Here is a 13,776-nt window from a genome sequence, read left to right as displayed (position 1 = left end):
GTGTTTCGCGTTCCGTCTGTTACGGATGGATCACGAAATAACCAGTGTTTTCTACACTTGATGGTTAAATCCTTGGTTTCCTAAGAATCTAACAAGGCCTACCGATGCCTCGCCTTCGTCTCATTCACATCGAAGGAAACGATCTCATTCGTGGAATCCAAACAAATGAAGCGTTCAAGTTTGCCCCAAAACGTGCGGTCCTTAATGTGTCAAGCTCAAGGGTTAGAGGAGCGGTAGGAAACAGTACGGCAGAAAGCGGAAGAGGGTTTATCTGAAATGTTAAAGAGAAAGGGTGATCACAAGAGTTTGAATGAATCCTGCACTCTCTCATTATTCAAGTAGTAAAGGGTGTGTCACATCAAATTGCATCACGGAAAAAACGCTGTAGAAATTTAATTTTTAGGAATTATATCTTCAGCTTTCGCTTATAATGAGATAAGAGTGTATAGATCACGTTGGCCATGCTTCATTGTCAATTTTTCGTAAATTTGGAAAAATGTCGTCGAACGAAAAAGAGTGTCGTGAATTAATCCTGCGCACTCATTTCGAGAATCCGTAGTTGTCACATCGGGACATCGGTAAGATGCTGGGAATCGTCCAATCCACGGTCAGCAGAGTACTAAAACGATACTTCGAGAACCTAACCATCGACCGGAAGGTGAAGAACGGCAAAAATGGATGCTCCGTCAGTGAAAAAGATCACAAGCGCGTAGTTAAGCAGTCTAGACGTGATCCGAGAAGTTCGGTCTGGGATGTCGCCAATTAGCTGAATTTGTCAAGTTTATTCGTCCAGCGAACTAAGCAGCGGGAGGGCCTGCGTACCTACAAGGTTCAGAAGGCTACTAACCGCGACGAAAGGCAAAACATGGTGGGGAAGACGCGAGCCCGGAAGCTGTACACCGAAATGCTGACGAAGCCGCATTACCTGGTAATGGACGACGAAACCTACGTCAAAGCGGACTTTCGTCAGCTGCTGGGCCTGTTGTTCTTCTCCGCAGAGGACAAATTCAGCATTCCGGAGGAGATTCGCAAGCAGAAACTATCCAAGTTTGCCAAAAAGTACATGGTGTGGCAAGCGATCTGCTCTTGCGGAAAGCGGAGCGCCCCCTTCTTGATGACTGGCACGGTAAACGGGCAGGTTTACCTTAAGGAGTGCCTACAGAAGCGCTTACTACCACTATTGAAGCAGCACGAGGGCCCGACCATCTTCTGGCCGGATCTCGCTTCGTGCCACTATTCAAAGGACGTGTTGGAGTGGTACGAAGCCAACGGGTCACCTTCGTGCCAAAGGAAATGAACCGGCCCAACGCGCCGGAGCTTCGCCCAATAGAGAAATATTGGGCGATTATGAAGCAGGCCCTCCGGAAGAACCCAAAAGTTGTCAAATCGGAGGCGGACTTCAAGAGAAAATGGATTTCCGTTAAAAAAAACTACAACCTGACGTTGTACAGAACCTTATGGACGGGGTAAAGGGGAAGGTGCGAGCATACGGGCTTGGGCTAGAAGTATGAATGAAAAGAAAATGCCAAAAGTTGGTTAATAGTTTTTATTTTACTGTCTAAAATTTTCAAAAGGATCGGTCTACTGGGCAAATTTCTACAGCGTTTTTGTGATGCAATTTGATGTGACACACCCTTTATTCAGCTACTACTAGTATTTTATTCGAAGATAAATGTTTGCAACATGAACTGTCGTAGAGTTCGCAAATGTGTACAAGCGTAACTTCGGCATCATCAACGTTTTTATCAGAGAAGAACTCCCAAATACAGTTTTGAAATTTTAACATTTAAATGAAAATTTTGAGTTATGTTTTGACGAAAAAACTACGTCGTTGATTTCTATATAGGAGGGTCACTCTACGAAAAATGTAACGTTTATTAAGAGTTTTCTAGTGCCTATTACGCAGAATCTTTATCACGACATATGTTATAATATATACCATTTGACTGCAAATTTATCCAGAAATTTTTTTGCCTGAGACATCAACAGTGGATTTAACAAAAAAAAAGAGGTTCGTGAATTGGGCCGAAAAATCAATACACTTTTCGAATTTTACTCGCTAACTGGGCTGCAAAACAGCGAAAGCAATACTTTGAATTGAAGATAACATCTATTATTGATATATAACTGCTTTGCATCTCAGTTTACGTACGCCCTTTTATAGATGAGTCCAGTTGAGATAGTCCAGTTAGGGAATGACTTCTGTATATGACGGGGTGATGGACACCATAAGCGAGTGTCTCCCGGGCTGCGGCAACATTGGAAATTGTACAGCGAAAAATGATATCAATACTAGGAGGATAGCAGCGATTATCATGCGAGGACCTATTGAGATCGGCTTTACATCGCATCACAAAAATGAAACAAAATGAAATATTGATCTTCATGACTCAAATTCATAATTCTCAATGACTCAATTCCTCCTATGATAGATTGAGCAGTAGAACCAAAACGACTTGATTGTGATAGTCTGCAAACGAACATTATTCCACCGAAAAAACTACTTCTCAGGCTACTATTTAGAGTTTCAAAAGAATTGAACTAACAGATTTCTGAATGAAAAGAATTACATTTAAAAAAACAACTGTTCTGAATAATTAGAGTCCTACGTCAAACTTCCGTCCGTGCCCCTAGGCTTAGACCCATCTACTTTTTGTTTTATTTTTTTATCATTTCCTTTTATGATCTCTTATTGGCCTCCATACTACGCGGTACGAATAATATGATTTGTACTAATTCTGAGTTTCTTAAAGTGCGGTTTCCATACAACACGGTAGATGGTTTCCATACAACGCGCTACGGATTAGCCTGGTTTGTATGCAAAATCCGAATTTCTTATAGCGCGGTTTCCCTATAACGTGGCACGCACTCACCGCGTTATAGGAGGGTTGACTGTATTAAAACTCGTAAAGTAGAATCTTCCTGGCCATTCACCACGCTTTGACCATGATCGTGTTCGCACAATATTGTCGTAGGTGACCCCAGTCGCCATCCGTTTAAGAGGTGAGTAAATTTCATTTCGTTTGACCAAGGCTTCGCAGATGGAAATTCGATAGATTTTTTTTGTGTTAACTGGTGTGGCACTCAAACATGGGGCTTTTTTTTGAATCCATATTCTATGAGAGAGACATGGCAACTTTAAAACGGCAACAAATCAAATAAAATACGGTGCATTTGACCCAACATACCACAGCGGGTCAAGTGACCTTTCATGAATAGTTGGTGAAAAATGGCTCGATTTATATAGTTCTGTTGAGAAACGTAATATACCATTTTTTTTTTGTATATTTCGACATTTTTAGGATAACAATTATTAGCAAAATAATAAAATTACAATTTTCGACACGCAAAATAGCACTATAGCTTGGAATGGTTACTGTTATCTCGCTTGGATTGTCAGCAATTGAATTAATTTAACTATTCATTCACAAATACAGGGTTTTCCAAGTTTTAAATTCCGAAGGTAAATTGAAATAAAACACACTTAGAATTTGAATTTCGATGAAACTTTTATTTCAAATTAAAGTTTGGTTTATGCCATTATGTGTGAAATACAACATCATTCAAATGTCCACCTAGGGTTTCCTCGCACACCTTGATCCGGAACAGGTAATTTTCGATGACTTCTCGACACATATGGGGCGGTATCTCGGTCATAACTTCACGAATGTTGTCTTTCAAATGTTCAATAGTTTGCGGAGAGTTGGCATAGACACGGTCTTTCGCATAACCCCACAAAAAAAGTCTAGCGGATTCAAATCGCATGATCTGGACGGCCAATTGGCATCACCAAAACGCGAAATTATGCGTCCCTCAAAATTCTTTCCCAATATGGCCATGTTCGGTCGTGTTGTGTGGCACGTGGCCCCGTCCTGCTGAAACCACATGTCATCCGTATCCATATCTTCAATTTGTGGCAAAAAAAAAATCGGTTAACATGCGGCCATAGCGCTCACCATTCACAGTTACCGTCTCGCCGTCTTCATTTTCAAAGAAATACGGCCCGATGACTCCACCAGACCATAATGTGCACCAAACAGTGACTTTTGGCGGATGCAATGGCCTCTCAACAATCACGTGTGGATTTTCTGAGCCCCATATATGGAAATTTTGGGTGTTCACATAGCCACCGAGCTCGAAATGTGCCTTATCGCTGAAGAAGATTTGATGCGAAAATTCAGCATTTTGTTGTATCGAGCTCAAAGGAGACTGTGTTGAGAAATAAATCGCCACTTTTCCAAAATCTTTGTTTTTTTGACGTAGAATTACGTCTTTCGGGAACATACTGGGGTACAAATTGAAAATCGAGAATCGAGTACTTCGTGAAAATTATCCAATTTGAAACACTTATTGCTCAGTCATTTCATGATGGATTGCTTAAATTTTTGCATTAATCGATTTTGGCACTCCATCACATTTTTTTTTTATATTGAAGAAAATAATATATGTCATGAAACTAACTATCGAACAATTGAAAAATCTCAACGCCTATCATAACGGAAATATCCACTTCTGATTGGTCGAAATTGACGACACATGCGGTGGGTCCCTAACAGAGACATCGGAACCAAGCTGCTTGGGGGTAATCGGCATTGTAAATATATAAAAGTAGAGGGAGCTTCTTAGATGCTGCAGAAATGTTTTCCCTAAAAGAGACATCAAAACTAAGCTGTCTGGGGAAAATAGGCATTGCAAATACATGAAATAGGGGGAGCTTTTGTTCCTACCGAAATGTATTCCCTAACAGAAACATCACAACCAATCTGCCTGGGGAAAATCGACATTGCAAATACATGAAAGAAGGGGGAGCTTTTTTCCCACTGAATTGTGTTTTTAACAGAGATTCTAAATCAAAGTGCCTGGGGAAATCGACATTGCAAATATATGCATGTCGGGGGCATTTTTATATTGCAAGTAAGGGTGAGTGATACGATGAATTCTAGCAAATAAAATTTAAATTTGGAACTTTAATATTGGTTGCTCCGGGAAATTGCATATCACTGACCGATCATGTATTGTAAAAATTTAGCACAAGTGTAAGTGTAAAATTGTATATGGTAGCAGTTGTGTTAAAATGACTTGATATATGAAACAATTTATTTCAATTTTCATAAATAAAAACCATGGTGTGTTTCCGCTCGAGAATGGATTATTTGGTTTAAGCTGTCTGTTTTGTTGTATTCATTTTCACCCAAGAAACATTTATATGACGCGAATAATTGGAAAAGTGAAGAAATATTGGAAAACATGATTTCCATATGATCCACATATAGTATTAGATGTTGTTAGTCCAATTTAAATTCGCATTGGATTGAATAAACACTCAGAAAGTAAAAATTATAAAAGAAAAATACCTTTTTCATTTCAAATATGTTTTCTCTATATTAAAGTAACATGTTTTTACTGATGAGAAAAATTAATAATTTTGTTTGGTATTGGTAATTATCTTATATAAACAATTTTTTGAGTTTTTTTTTCTTCATTTCATCCCTACATATCACAGGAGGCATCTCGTCTAGGAACACAGAGGGCGGTTTTCATCATATCTCGTACCACTTCGGTATCTTTTATCTGATACGCACCATCCAACGACTGTTTACCAACCTTCTGTCATCATCACTCGGTGAACAATGGTGGAGTGAAAAAATAATACCCAACAACCACACAAAACGGCCCTTTTCAGGGCCACCGAATCATTATCAAAGAGTTTAACGATGTAATTCTTCAAACATATCCAAAATCAAAATCAATCAGATAGCCTGACGGAATCGTACGTCAACTATGCGGTCGTGTCTCGGACACAACACTCCTGTGACTTTTTTTTTGTAGGCTAAGTGCTTATCGGACTGCCCTCGTATGTCACAGTAGTGTGGTTCTCCAACTTAGGGATGCACAGCGAATTGCTACGGTACTCTGCTTCTTATGTAATTGTAAGAATAATTTTTATTATTTTTTGGCATTTTGATCGAACCAGACTCCAAGATAACCAAATGACATAGAATGAGCTATACGCTTCCGATTAGCATGGAATGTTGATAGAATCGTACGGATCTTATGGTGAGCATGCTCTAGACAAATCGCAATGATATGATTGGTATAAAAAGTTCAAAAATGGAAACTTTGGTGTGTGGAACGAAGAACGTATAATAAAGGGTGTGTCACATCAAATTGCATCACGGAAAAAACGCTGTAGAAATTCGCCCAGTAGACCGATCCTTTTGAAAATTTTAGACAGTAAAATAAAAACTATTAAACAACTTTTGGCATTTTCTTTTTATTCATATTTCGAGCCCAAGCCCGTATGCTCGCACCTTCCTCTTTACCCCTTCCATAAGGTTCTGTACAACGTCAGGTTGTAGTTTTTTTTGAACAGAAATCCATTTTCTCTTGAAGTCCGCCTTCGATTTGACAACTTTTGGGTTCTTCCGGAGGGCCTGCTTCATAATCGCCCAATATTTCTCTATTGGGCGAAGCTCCGGCGCGTTGGGCCGGTTCATTTCCTTTGGCACGAAGGTGACCCGTTGGCTTCGTACCACTCCAACACGTCCTTTGAATAGTGGCACGAAGCGAGATCCGGCCAGAAGATGGTCGGGCCCTCGTGCTGCTTCAATAGTGGTAGTAAGCGCTTCTGTAGGCTCTCCTTAAGGTAAACCTGCCCGTTTACCGTGCCGGTCATCACGAAGGGGGCGCTCCGCTTTCCGCAACAGCAGATCGCTTGCCACACCATGTACTTTTTGGCAAACTTGGATATTTTCTGCTTGCGAATCTCCTCCGGAATGCTGAATTTGTCCTCTGCGGAGAAGAACAACAGGCCCGGCAGCTGACGAAAGTCCGCTTTGACGTAGGTTTCGTCGTCCATTACCAGGCAATGCGGCTTCGTCAGCATTTCGGTGTACAGCTTCCGGGCTCGCGTCTTCCCCACCATGTTTTGCCTTTCGTCGCGGTTAGGAGCCTTCTGAACCTTGTATGTACGCAGGCCCTCCCGCTGCTGAGTCCGCTGGACGAATGAACTTGACAAATTCAGCTTATTGGCGACATCGCGGACCGAACTTCTCGGATCTCGTCTAAACTGCTTAACTATGCGCTTGTGATCTTTTTCACTGACGGAGCATCCATTTTTGCCGTTCTTCACCTTCCGGTCGATGGTTAGGTTCTCGAAGTATCGTTTTAGTACTCTGCTGACCGTGGATTGGACGATTCCCAGCATCTTACCGATGTCCCGATGTGACAACTACGGATTCTCGAAATGAGTGCGCAGGATTAATTCACGACACTCTTTTTCGTTCGACGACATTTTTCCAAATTTACGAAAAATTGACAATGAAGCATGGCCAACGTGATCTATACACTCTTATCTGATTATAAGCGAAAGCTGAAGATATAATTCCTAAAAATTAAATTTCTACAGCGTTTTTTCCGTGATGCAATTTGATGTGACACACTCTTTACCATCGAAAGTGTTTTAAGACGCGGAAAACCGGCGAAACGTTAAAACCGAACGTTACCATATCAATTGATATTGATATAATTGAACAGAGTAGCTCCAAAAACGAGAGGGATATAGTAGAAGACAACACAACGTGTTTTTTCTTGGTGACAATGCCCCGTCACAACGAGAAAGACCGGGCACGGCAACAAAGACATTCAGGGTAATGGGATGATGCGAAAAATTTGCAGCGTCCGATGGCCTTCACTTTGAATACAATATTTTGAACCATTCGAGCACAATAAACGTGCATTTCTAATGAAAAAAAAGGTTTCATATTTATACACCTGGTGTTTTGTCATAGGAATTTACGAATCGCTTCGAGAGCAGGAATAACTGTCTAGATCAGCGGTATTCAACCTTTTTTTTAGAAGGGCCACAAGCCACGTGTCAGTCATGGTGTCGTGGACCACAAAAAATATAAAAAAGGGTACCCAAACCAAGTCAGGATTTCAAAAATGAATTCCTTTAGTACAAACATTTTCTAGCACTGATAAAGACTGATGTATGAATGCTTCCACTGAGTGAGCGTTTCACGAATAAAACGCCAAATTGCGCAGATTTCCAAATTGACTCTCAGAATGAACATGTACTGTTGATTGCTCGTTGTCTAGAGCGACATTGATACACTGAACTTACTGAATATCTAAGTTGTTTTTCAGTATTCCTCAGCAGAATAACATTTCCAACACTCCCAAAAACAACATCCAAAGATCACAGAACATCCAAATCGAATCGGATATGCAGAACAAATTCCGCTTTCCACCGAAGAACGTAGCTCTCACCGCTGAACCGCATCTGACATGAAATGCGCTGTACTTTGATGCCACTTTCAACCCGGAAAGATTGCTTGAATTCACGAAAATTTATTGATCGATCGGAAAACGTCGCCAATAAGTCATTCATCAGACATCCGGTCTCACAAGGCCTCTATAATTCAAAACTTTATCATTATTACACCGATAATTTCGTACACGCTCCTAAGAAAATCTTTCCCACCTAAAAAAAATATACAAATCAATTCGTTTTTAAACGGTTTTATTTAGCTTGTCCTGTAACATGTTTGTCTGTAGCGCTGTACCACATTAATAGCTATTTGACCCCCTTCCAGTTAACCGATTGATTTGAAATTTGGGACTCACCATTATCCATGCAGTCATTATAAAACTGCGTATTTCATGATCGTAAAAATCCAAGATGGCGGTCGCTCCAAAATGGCGGATTACATATTTTCTCATAACCCCATCAATATGGGTATCAAATGAAAGGGCTTGACTAGTAGAACGCAGTTATTCATGATGAATGGAAATCCAAAATGGCCGCCCCATCAAAATGGCGATATATTTATTTATTTGTCGAAACCCTCATCAATATGGGTAGCAAATGAAAGGGCTTAACCAATAGAACATAGTTATTCATGAAAAATGCAAAACCTAAATGGACGCCACCACAAAATGGTGGTTTACATGTTTTTTCAAAACCCCATCAAAATGGGTATCAAATGAAAGGACTTGACTAGTAGAACACAGGACAGGATACATGATGAATGTAAATCTAAAATGGAAATGGCGAAATGGCGATATATATATTTTTTTCGATGCTCCCAGATGGTGGTTATGGTTATCAGATGAAGGTACTTGAACAGTAGATCACAGCTATTTATGGAAAATCCAAGATGGTCACAGTAACAAAATTGTCAATTACTTTTTTGAACGGTTTCATTCAACTTGACCTGTTTGTATGTCTGTTGTCCCACATTAATAAAAATTTGACCTCGTTCTATTTGACTAATCGATCAGAAATTTAGTACATACATGTATTTTTTGAAGTCTAGTACATCATGAAAATATTCGGAAAAAAATTGGCAAAAATTGTGGAATGTTTTTATTGTAGAGAAATATACCAATAATGCAGATAATGTACTAAAAACTAAAAAATTAAAAAAGGGAAAAAGCACTTTTTAAGTTAAATGGTTTGATTGTGATAAAACAACATAATAAATCAGATAATGTACTAAAAGCTAAAAAATAATTAGGCAAGTAGCAGTTAGTAGTTATCACACCCCTTCCTTTAATCTAGGGCATTGATGAGACTAAAATAAAATCGTGGGCACGTTGGATTTCCGTTATCCATGGTTAATAGTTTCATCATATGCCCCACGATTTGATTTTAGTCTCATCAAAACGTTTCATGTTTTCTGATTTGGCACCATTACTGAAAGATAATTTCTCAGGTTTTCGTTATAGTCTTCTTCTTCTTGAATGGCGTTAACGTTCCCTGTGGAACTTTTGCCGTCTCAACGTATGTATTAACTAGCGTCATTTATTAATACTTAGTTGAGATTTCTTAAGCCAAATAACACGCCTTGAATGTATTCCGAGGGGCAAGCTCCAGAATACGCGTGACCACAGTGCAAGACGGAGAAAATTTCTCTGACGAAAAATCCCCCGGCCAGAACGGGAATCGAACCCTAACACCCGGCATGATAATGTGAGACGCTAACCACTCGGCCACGGATGCACTTTTTCGTTATAGTTACATATACCAAATAGCTTAAAATAAAGTAACACCAGATGAGTGAACCAGAAGGGCTCGTTGGGCCACAGGTTGAATATAACTGGTCTAGATACTGTACTGTATATAATTTTGTGTTTTTATCGACTCAAATTTTAAAGACTCCTCTTCAACTGTTTCATGGTTCTGCATAGTGGTATATGATTTATTTTATTAGCAAGATATTTTCAAGTTGGTTAAAAACTTCTGATTTCGAAAAATTAATTCCGATCTTAAACATGATAGTTCTCATCGAGTCAACTGAAACGGAAATCAATTTATAGCAAATATTGGCCTATAGAAATGATTCAATTGGACGGATTCTGATTCATCAGTTCAAACTGAAATCACTCAGTCATGTTGCGTTTAGATCTGAACTTTAGTCATTCCCGTTATTCCTCGAAATCAATTTGAACTTTTGATTCATTTGGCACAACAACACATCACCACGAATGGATCATAATCGTGGTATCGAAAGATGATTCATTGTTTCAAAAATGAAACTTTTGCAGTTAGTCATCTGAATCAGTTGTGTCAGTTGTCAAATTAATTATGTGAAAGATCCCTTTCTCTTCGTTTAATGCTTTTGTGAGTGTTTATCGACGCCATAAGCTGCGAAGTTATTTGGCACACCCAAGCATCACTTCCTTGATAAACTCTAATAAAGCACACAATCATGCTCGGAACAATCTGCTTTCAGTAAGGTTTGACAGTGTTACTATTTTGCTGTGAGATGCTGAGTCTTTAGTCATCGCGCTATTTTTTTAGCCGTACCCGCCAATAGGCCCTGTCATGATCGGAGGAAATTCCCTCGTCACGACGCAACCAACTCCCACTTCTCTTCAACCCCACGATATGAGGCTGCCACACTCCTTCCTTGCTTTTGCTTTCGTTTGTTTCACCTTCACTTTCCGACACTCTCATCGCTGCTGACTTGCCTGCCTGGCTCAATGGTCTGCGCCAACAATCTCAGGTTATCTCAGACAGCAGTGTGGTTTCTCCACTTTAAACCAGATTACATCAACTCGTCTCGTTTTCAGTTTTGTTTTCGAGGGCTATGAAATGAGCAATCTTTCCATCATGCCATCATCTCGTCAACTTTCATCGACCCGTCCCGCGATCCATAGAGCATCAGTTCCCGCTTTGATACCCATTTATCGTGATCCGTTACGATTACAGCATCGATTGAGTGACTAGCATAGGTCGTGATCTATCTTCCCCCGTTCCCCTTCATTCGACCGGGATCCAATCTTTCACCTTTTTGACGGATGTGGGAAAGTGTATTACGTGTCTCGATGGGTTCACCTGAGTTTGTCGTTTGTCGTTTGCCACGCAGCACTATAACTTGTTAGTAGAACCCACCAACTTTGGCCGCAAGTAATGGATCTCAGCTTAGGTCCACAGAATACATGTTGTTGCACTGCCCTGTAGTGGGCATGACAGTCAACCCGATAAAACGATACAAGCCGACTAGCCTGACTAACTGACCACCGGGTATGTTGAAATCGTGAGCGAACCTGTCGTTACCCAGAGCAGCACTGTTTGTTAAACAACGCGACCAACTAATTTCCACCTTGCACAAATGACCCTATCATTGCGGTCGCGGCCTACGCAAAAGAGCGAAACAAAAACACGCCGGGTATGATTTTGATGTACGCGATATGGCTGCGGGAATCCGGACAAAAACTACCCGCTACCCATGTAGTCGGTGAGTTATCTTGATGTAATTAAGCTAATGAATTCATATCATAACGCCCACCGGGAATCGTTTGCCCCCTGGAAAAAAAGAGGCAAACATGGTGCTCTCTGCCGTTGCCGGTACCGATGTTGCGCTGATGGGAAACCGTGTTCCTGTGATGATAGCAGCTCTTGTGTCACTTCCAGAGTCAACCGCCGCAGATTATTTCCAGAGCGATAATTATTCAACGGGATAGACTCTTCTGTCTAGCATTTTAGTAGATATTGTTTCATGATTCCAGTAACAAGCACTCATTATACGTTATGATGTTTCGGAGATAAGTTCCAGTTTCGTATAGTTATTATCTCTAAACACAGGTATGTATTTTTGTGGACAATTAGTTTTAAATTTCTAATTTTTCAGGATTATCCAGATATTTGCAGAAAAAACTATTGACAAAGAAAACTGCTATCAACGCAAAGGAGCATACCGCTTTCAACTCTAGCATCAAAAAATAGAAACATAAAACCAACTGCATCGATCAGTTTAATTCCAGTGTTAATAAATCATTGGCAGTTTTCTCAAGCGCTGAAAACGAGGGAAACGTCTTTATCATTTTTCTGGTAATCTCGACAGCACCATAACTTCCTGCCATTTTCGCGACTTGCTTCATGTGAGAGGCAAGCAAGCAAGAAGAACTGCAACGGGACGAACTTTGTGCGGGTGTTGCTAGGTTAAACCGCGATGAAGTGTTTATGATCCGGTCAGTGCAGACACGTTTCTCGAACACGAAAGCTCCATCATTACTCGAAGCAAGGACCAGTTGATGATTCGTCGGAGTGTGTGAGGAAGAGCGCGATGGGGGGGAAGAAATGAGACGAGTGCCTTCAAACAAAACATCGTTGCGCCTTGTTAGCGTTCGGTGGTTTGATCATTTGTGGTTCCGAGCGTTGCGCGGATTTATTTCGTGTATGCTCCACGGAACAACGAAAGCTCGGCAGAGTCATTTCGTAACGTAACAGCGCTTTGTTCCGGTGAACGTTTTGCGGTTGGTTCGAAGAATGATTTCTAGGTAGCTCCCCTTGTTAAAATTCTTGTACTGTTGGGAGCTTTGACCGTCCACTCAACAATAGCGCTCGAAATGAGCTAGTACAGTATTGGCATGTCTCTTGATATTATAATCACTCGCAACACATCATTCAATTAATACCGTAAACCAACGATGGCGTTGCAGCTATTCAATGTTTCGAGGAACGCGGAACCAAGAGTAATAACCTAAGATTGCAGCAGCTCCCACGAGTGGATGGATATGTTTGGCTGTTTGTTCAAATAACAGGAGTCTGTTCGCTTTGAATGTGGCTTTCTTGTACGCTCAGGTGTCATGCACTTACACAACGAACCTCCTATCGGCCTCGGCATCGAGCCGGGACCAAAGTAGACCAGATAAATAAATAATTTACGCGCAAATCCGAGCGACAACATGCGACACCGCCAGAGATCGAAGTGAACCGCAGCGAGATTAGATCCAGCGACGATTAAACGTGGCCTCCGGCATATGGAGCGCGACATAAATCGGAGCTGAGCTCCGCTGCGAGGCAGCATCTCAATAATGGACGATGTTTGGGTGTTTGGATTCCGGTTGGAATGCCACAACTCTTGTTTGGGATTGTGTAATGCAATATATTTGGTGCAACAATTTTAGAATGGTACATAACGTACGTGAAAACAAGCAAAAACTTTAAGATAGGTTCCATGGTGTAATGGTTAGCACTTTGGACTCTGAATCCAACGATCCGAGTTCAAATCTCGGTGGAACCTAACTGATTTTATTTTGTTACTGTAAACAATGTAAAGTTTAATGAGATAGGATAGATAATTACTGCATTTCTCGTTTTGGTACGATTATGAAGCGATTTTTATGCTATTAACCCTTTAAGGACCGAGAAGAAATATGTAAGACATACGCCTGGGACCGCACGTTTTGACTTGTGTGAAGTTACTTGCTTTGCTTGCAAGTTTTTAAGAGGCTTTAAACTTTGCAGTTCATCCACCTCTATGT

The 13,776-nt window shown here is 40.6% G+C and overlaps 1 non-coding gene across 1 annotated transcript; it reads left to right on the top strand.

Moving 5' to 3' along the window:
* The first annotated feature begins 13,463 nt into the window (after window positions 1-13,463).
* On the top strand, window positions 13,464-13,535 carry Trnaq-cug (transfer RNA glutamine (anticodon CUG)). Its single transcript has one exon. It is a non-coding gene; the product is annotated as a tRNA-Gln (tRNA).
* The last annotated feature ends 241 nt before the right edge of the window (window positions 13,536-13,776 follow it).

This window comes from Toxorhynchites rutilus, chromosome 2 (genome assembly GCF_029784135.1).
Source record: "Toxorhynchites rutilus septentrionalis strain SRP chromosome 2, ASM2978413v1, whole genome shotgun sequence".
Taxonomy (NCBI): domain Eukaryota; kingdom Metazoa; phylum Arthropoda; class Insecta; order Diptera; family Culicidae; genus Toxorhynchites; species Toxorhynchites rutilus.
Note: the sequence above shows the minus strand (reverse complement) of the source record. Positions and strands in the feature narration are given on the sequence as shown.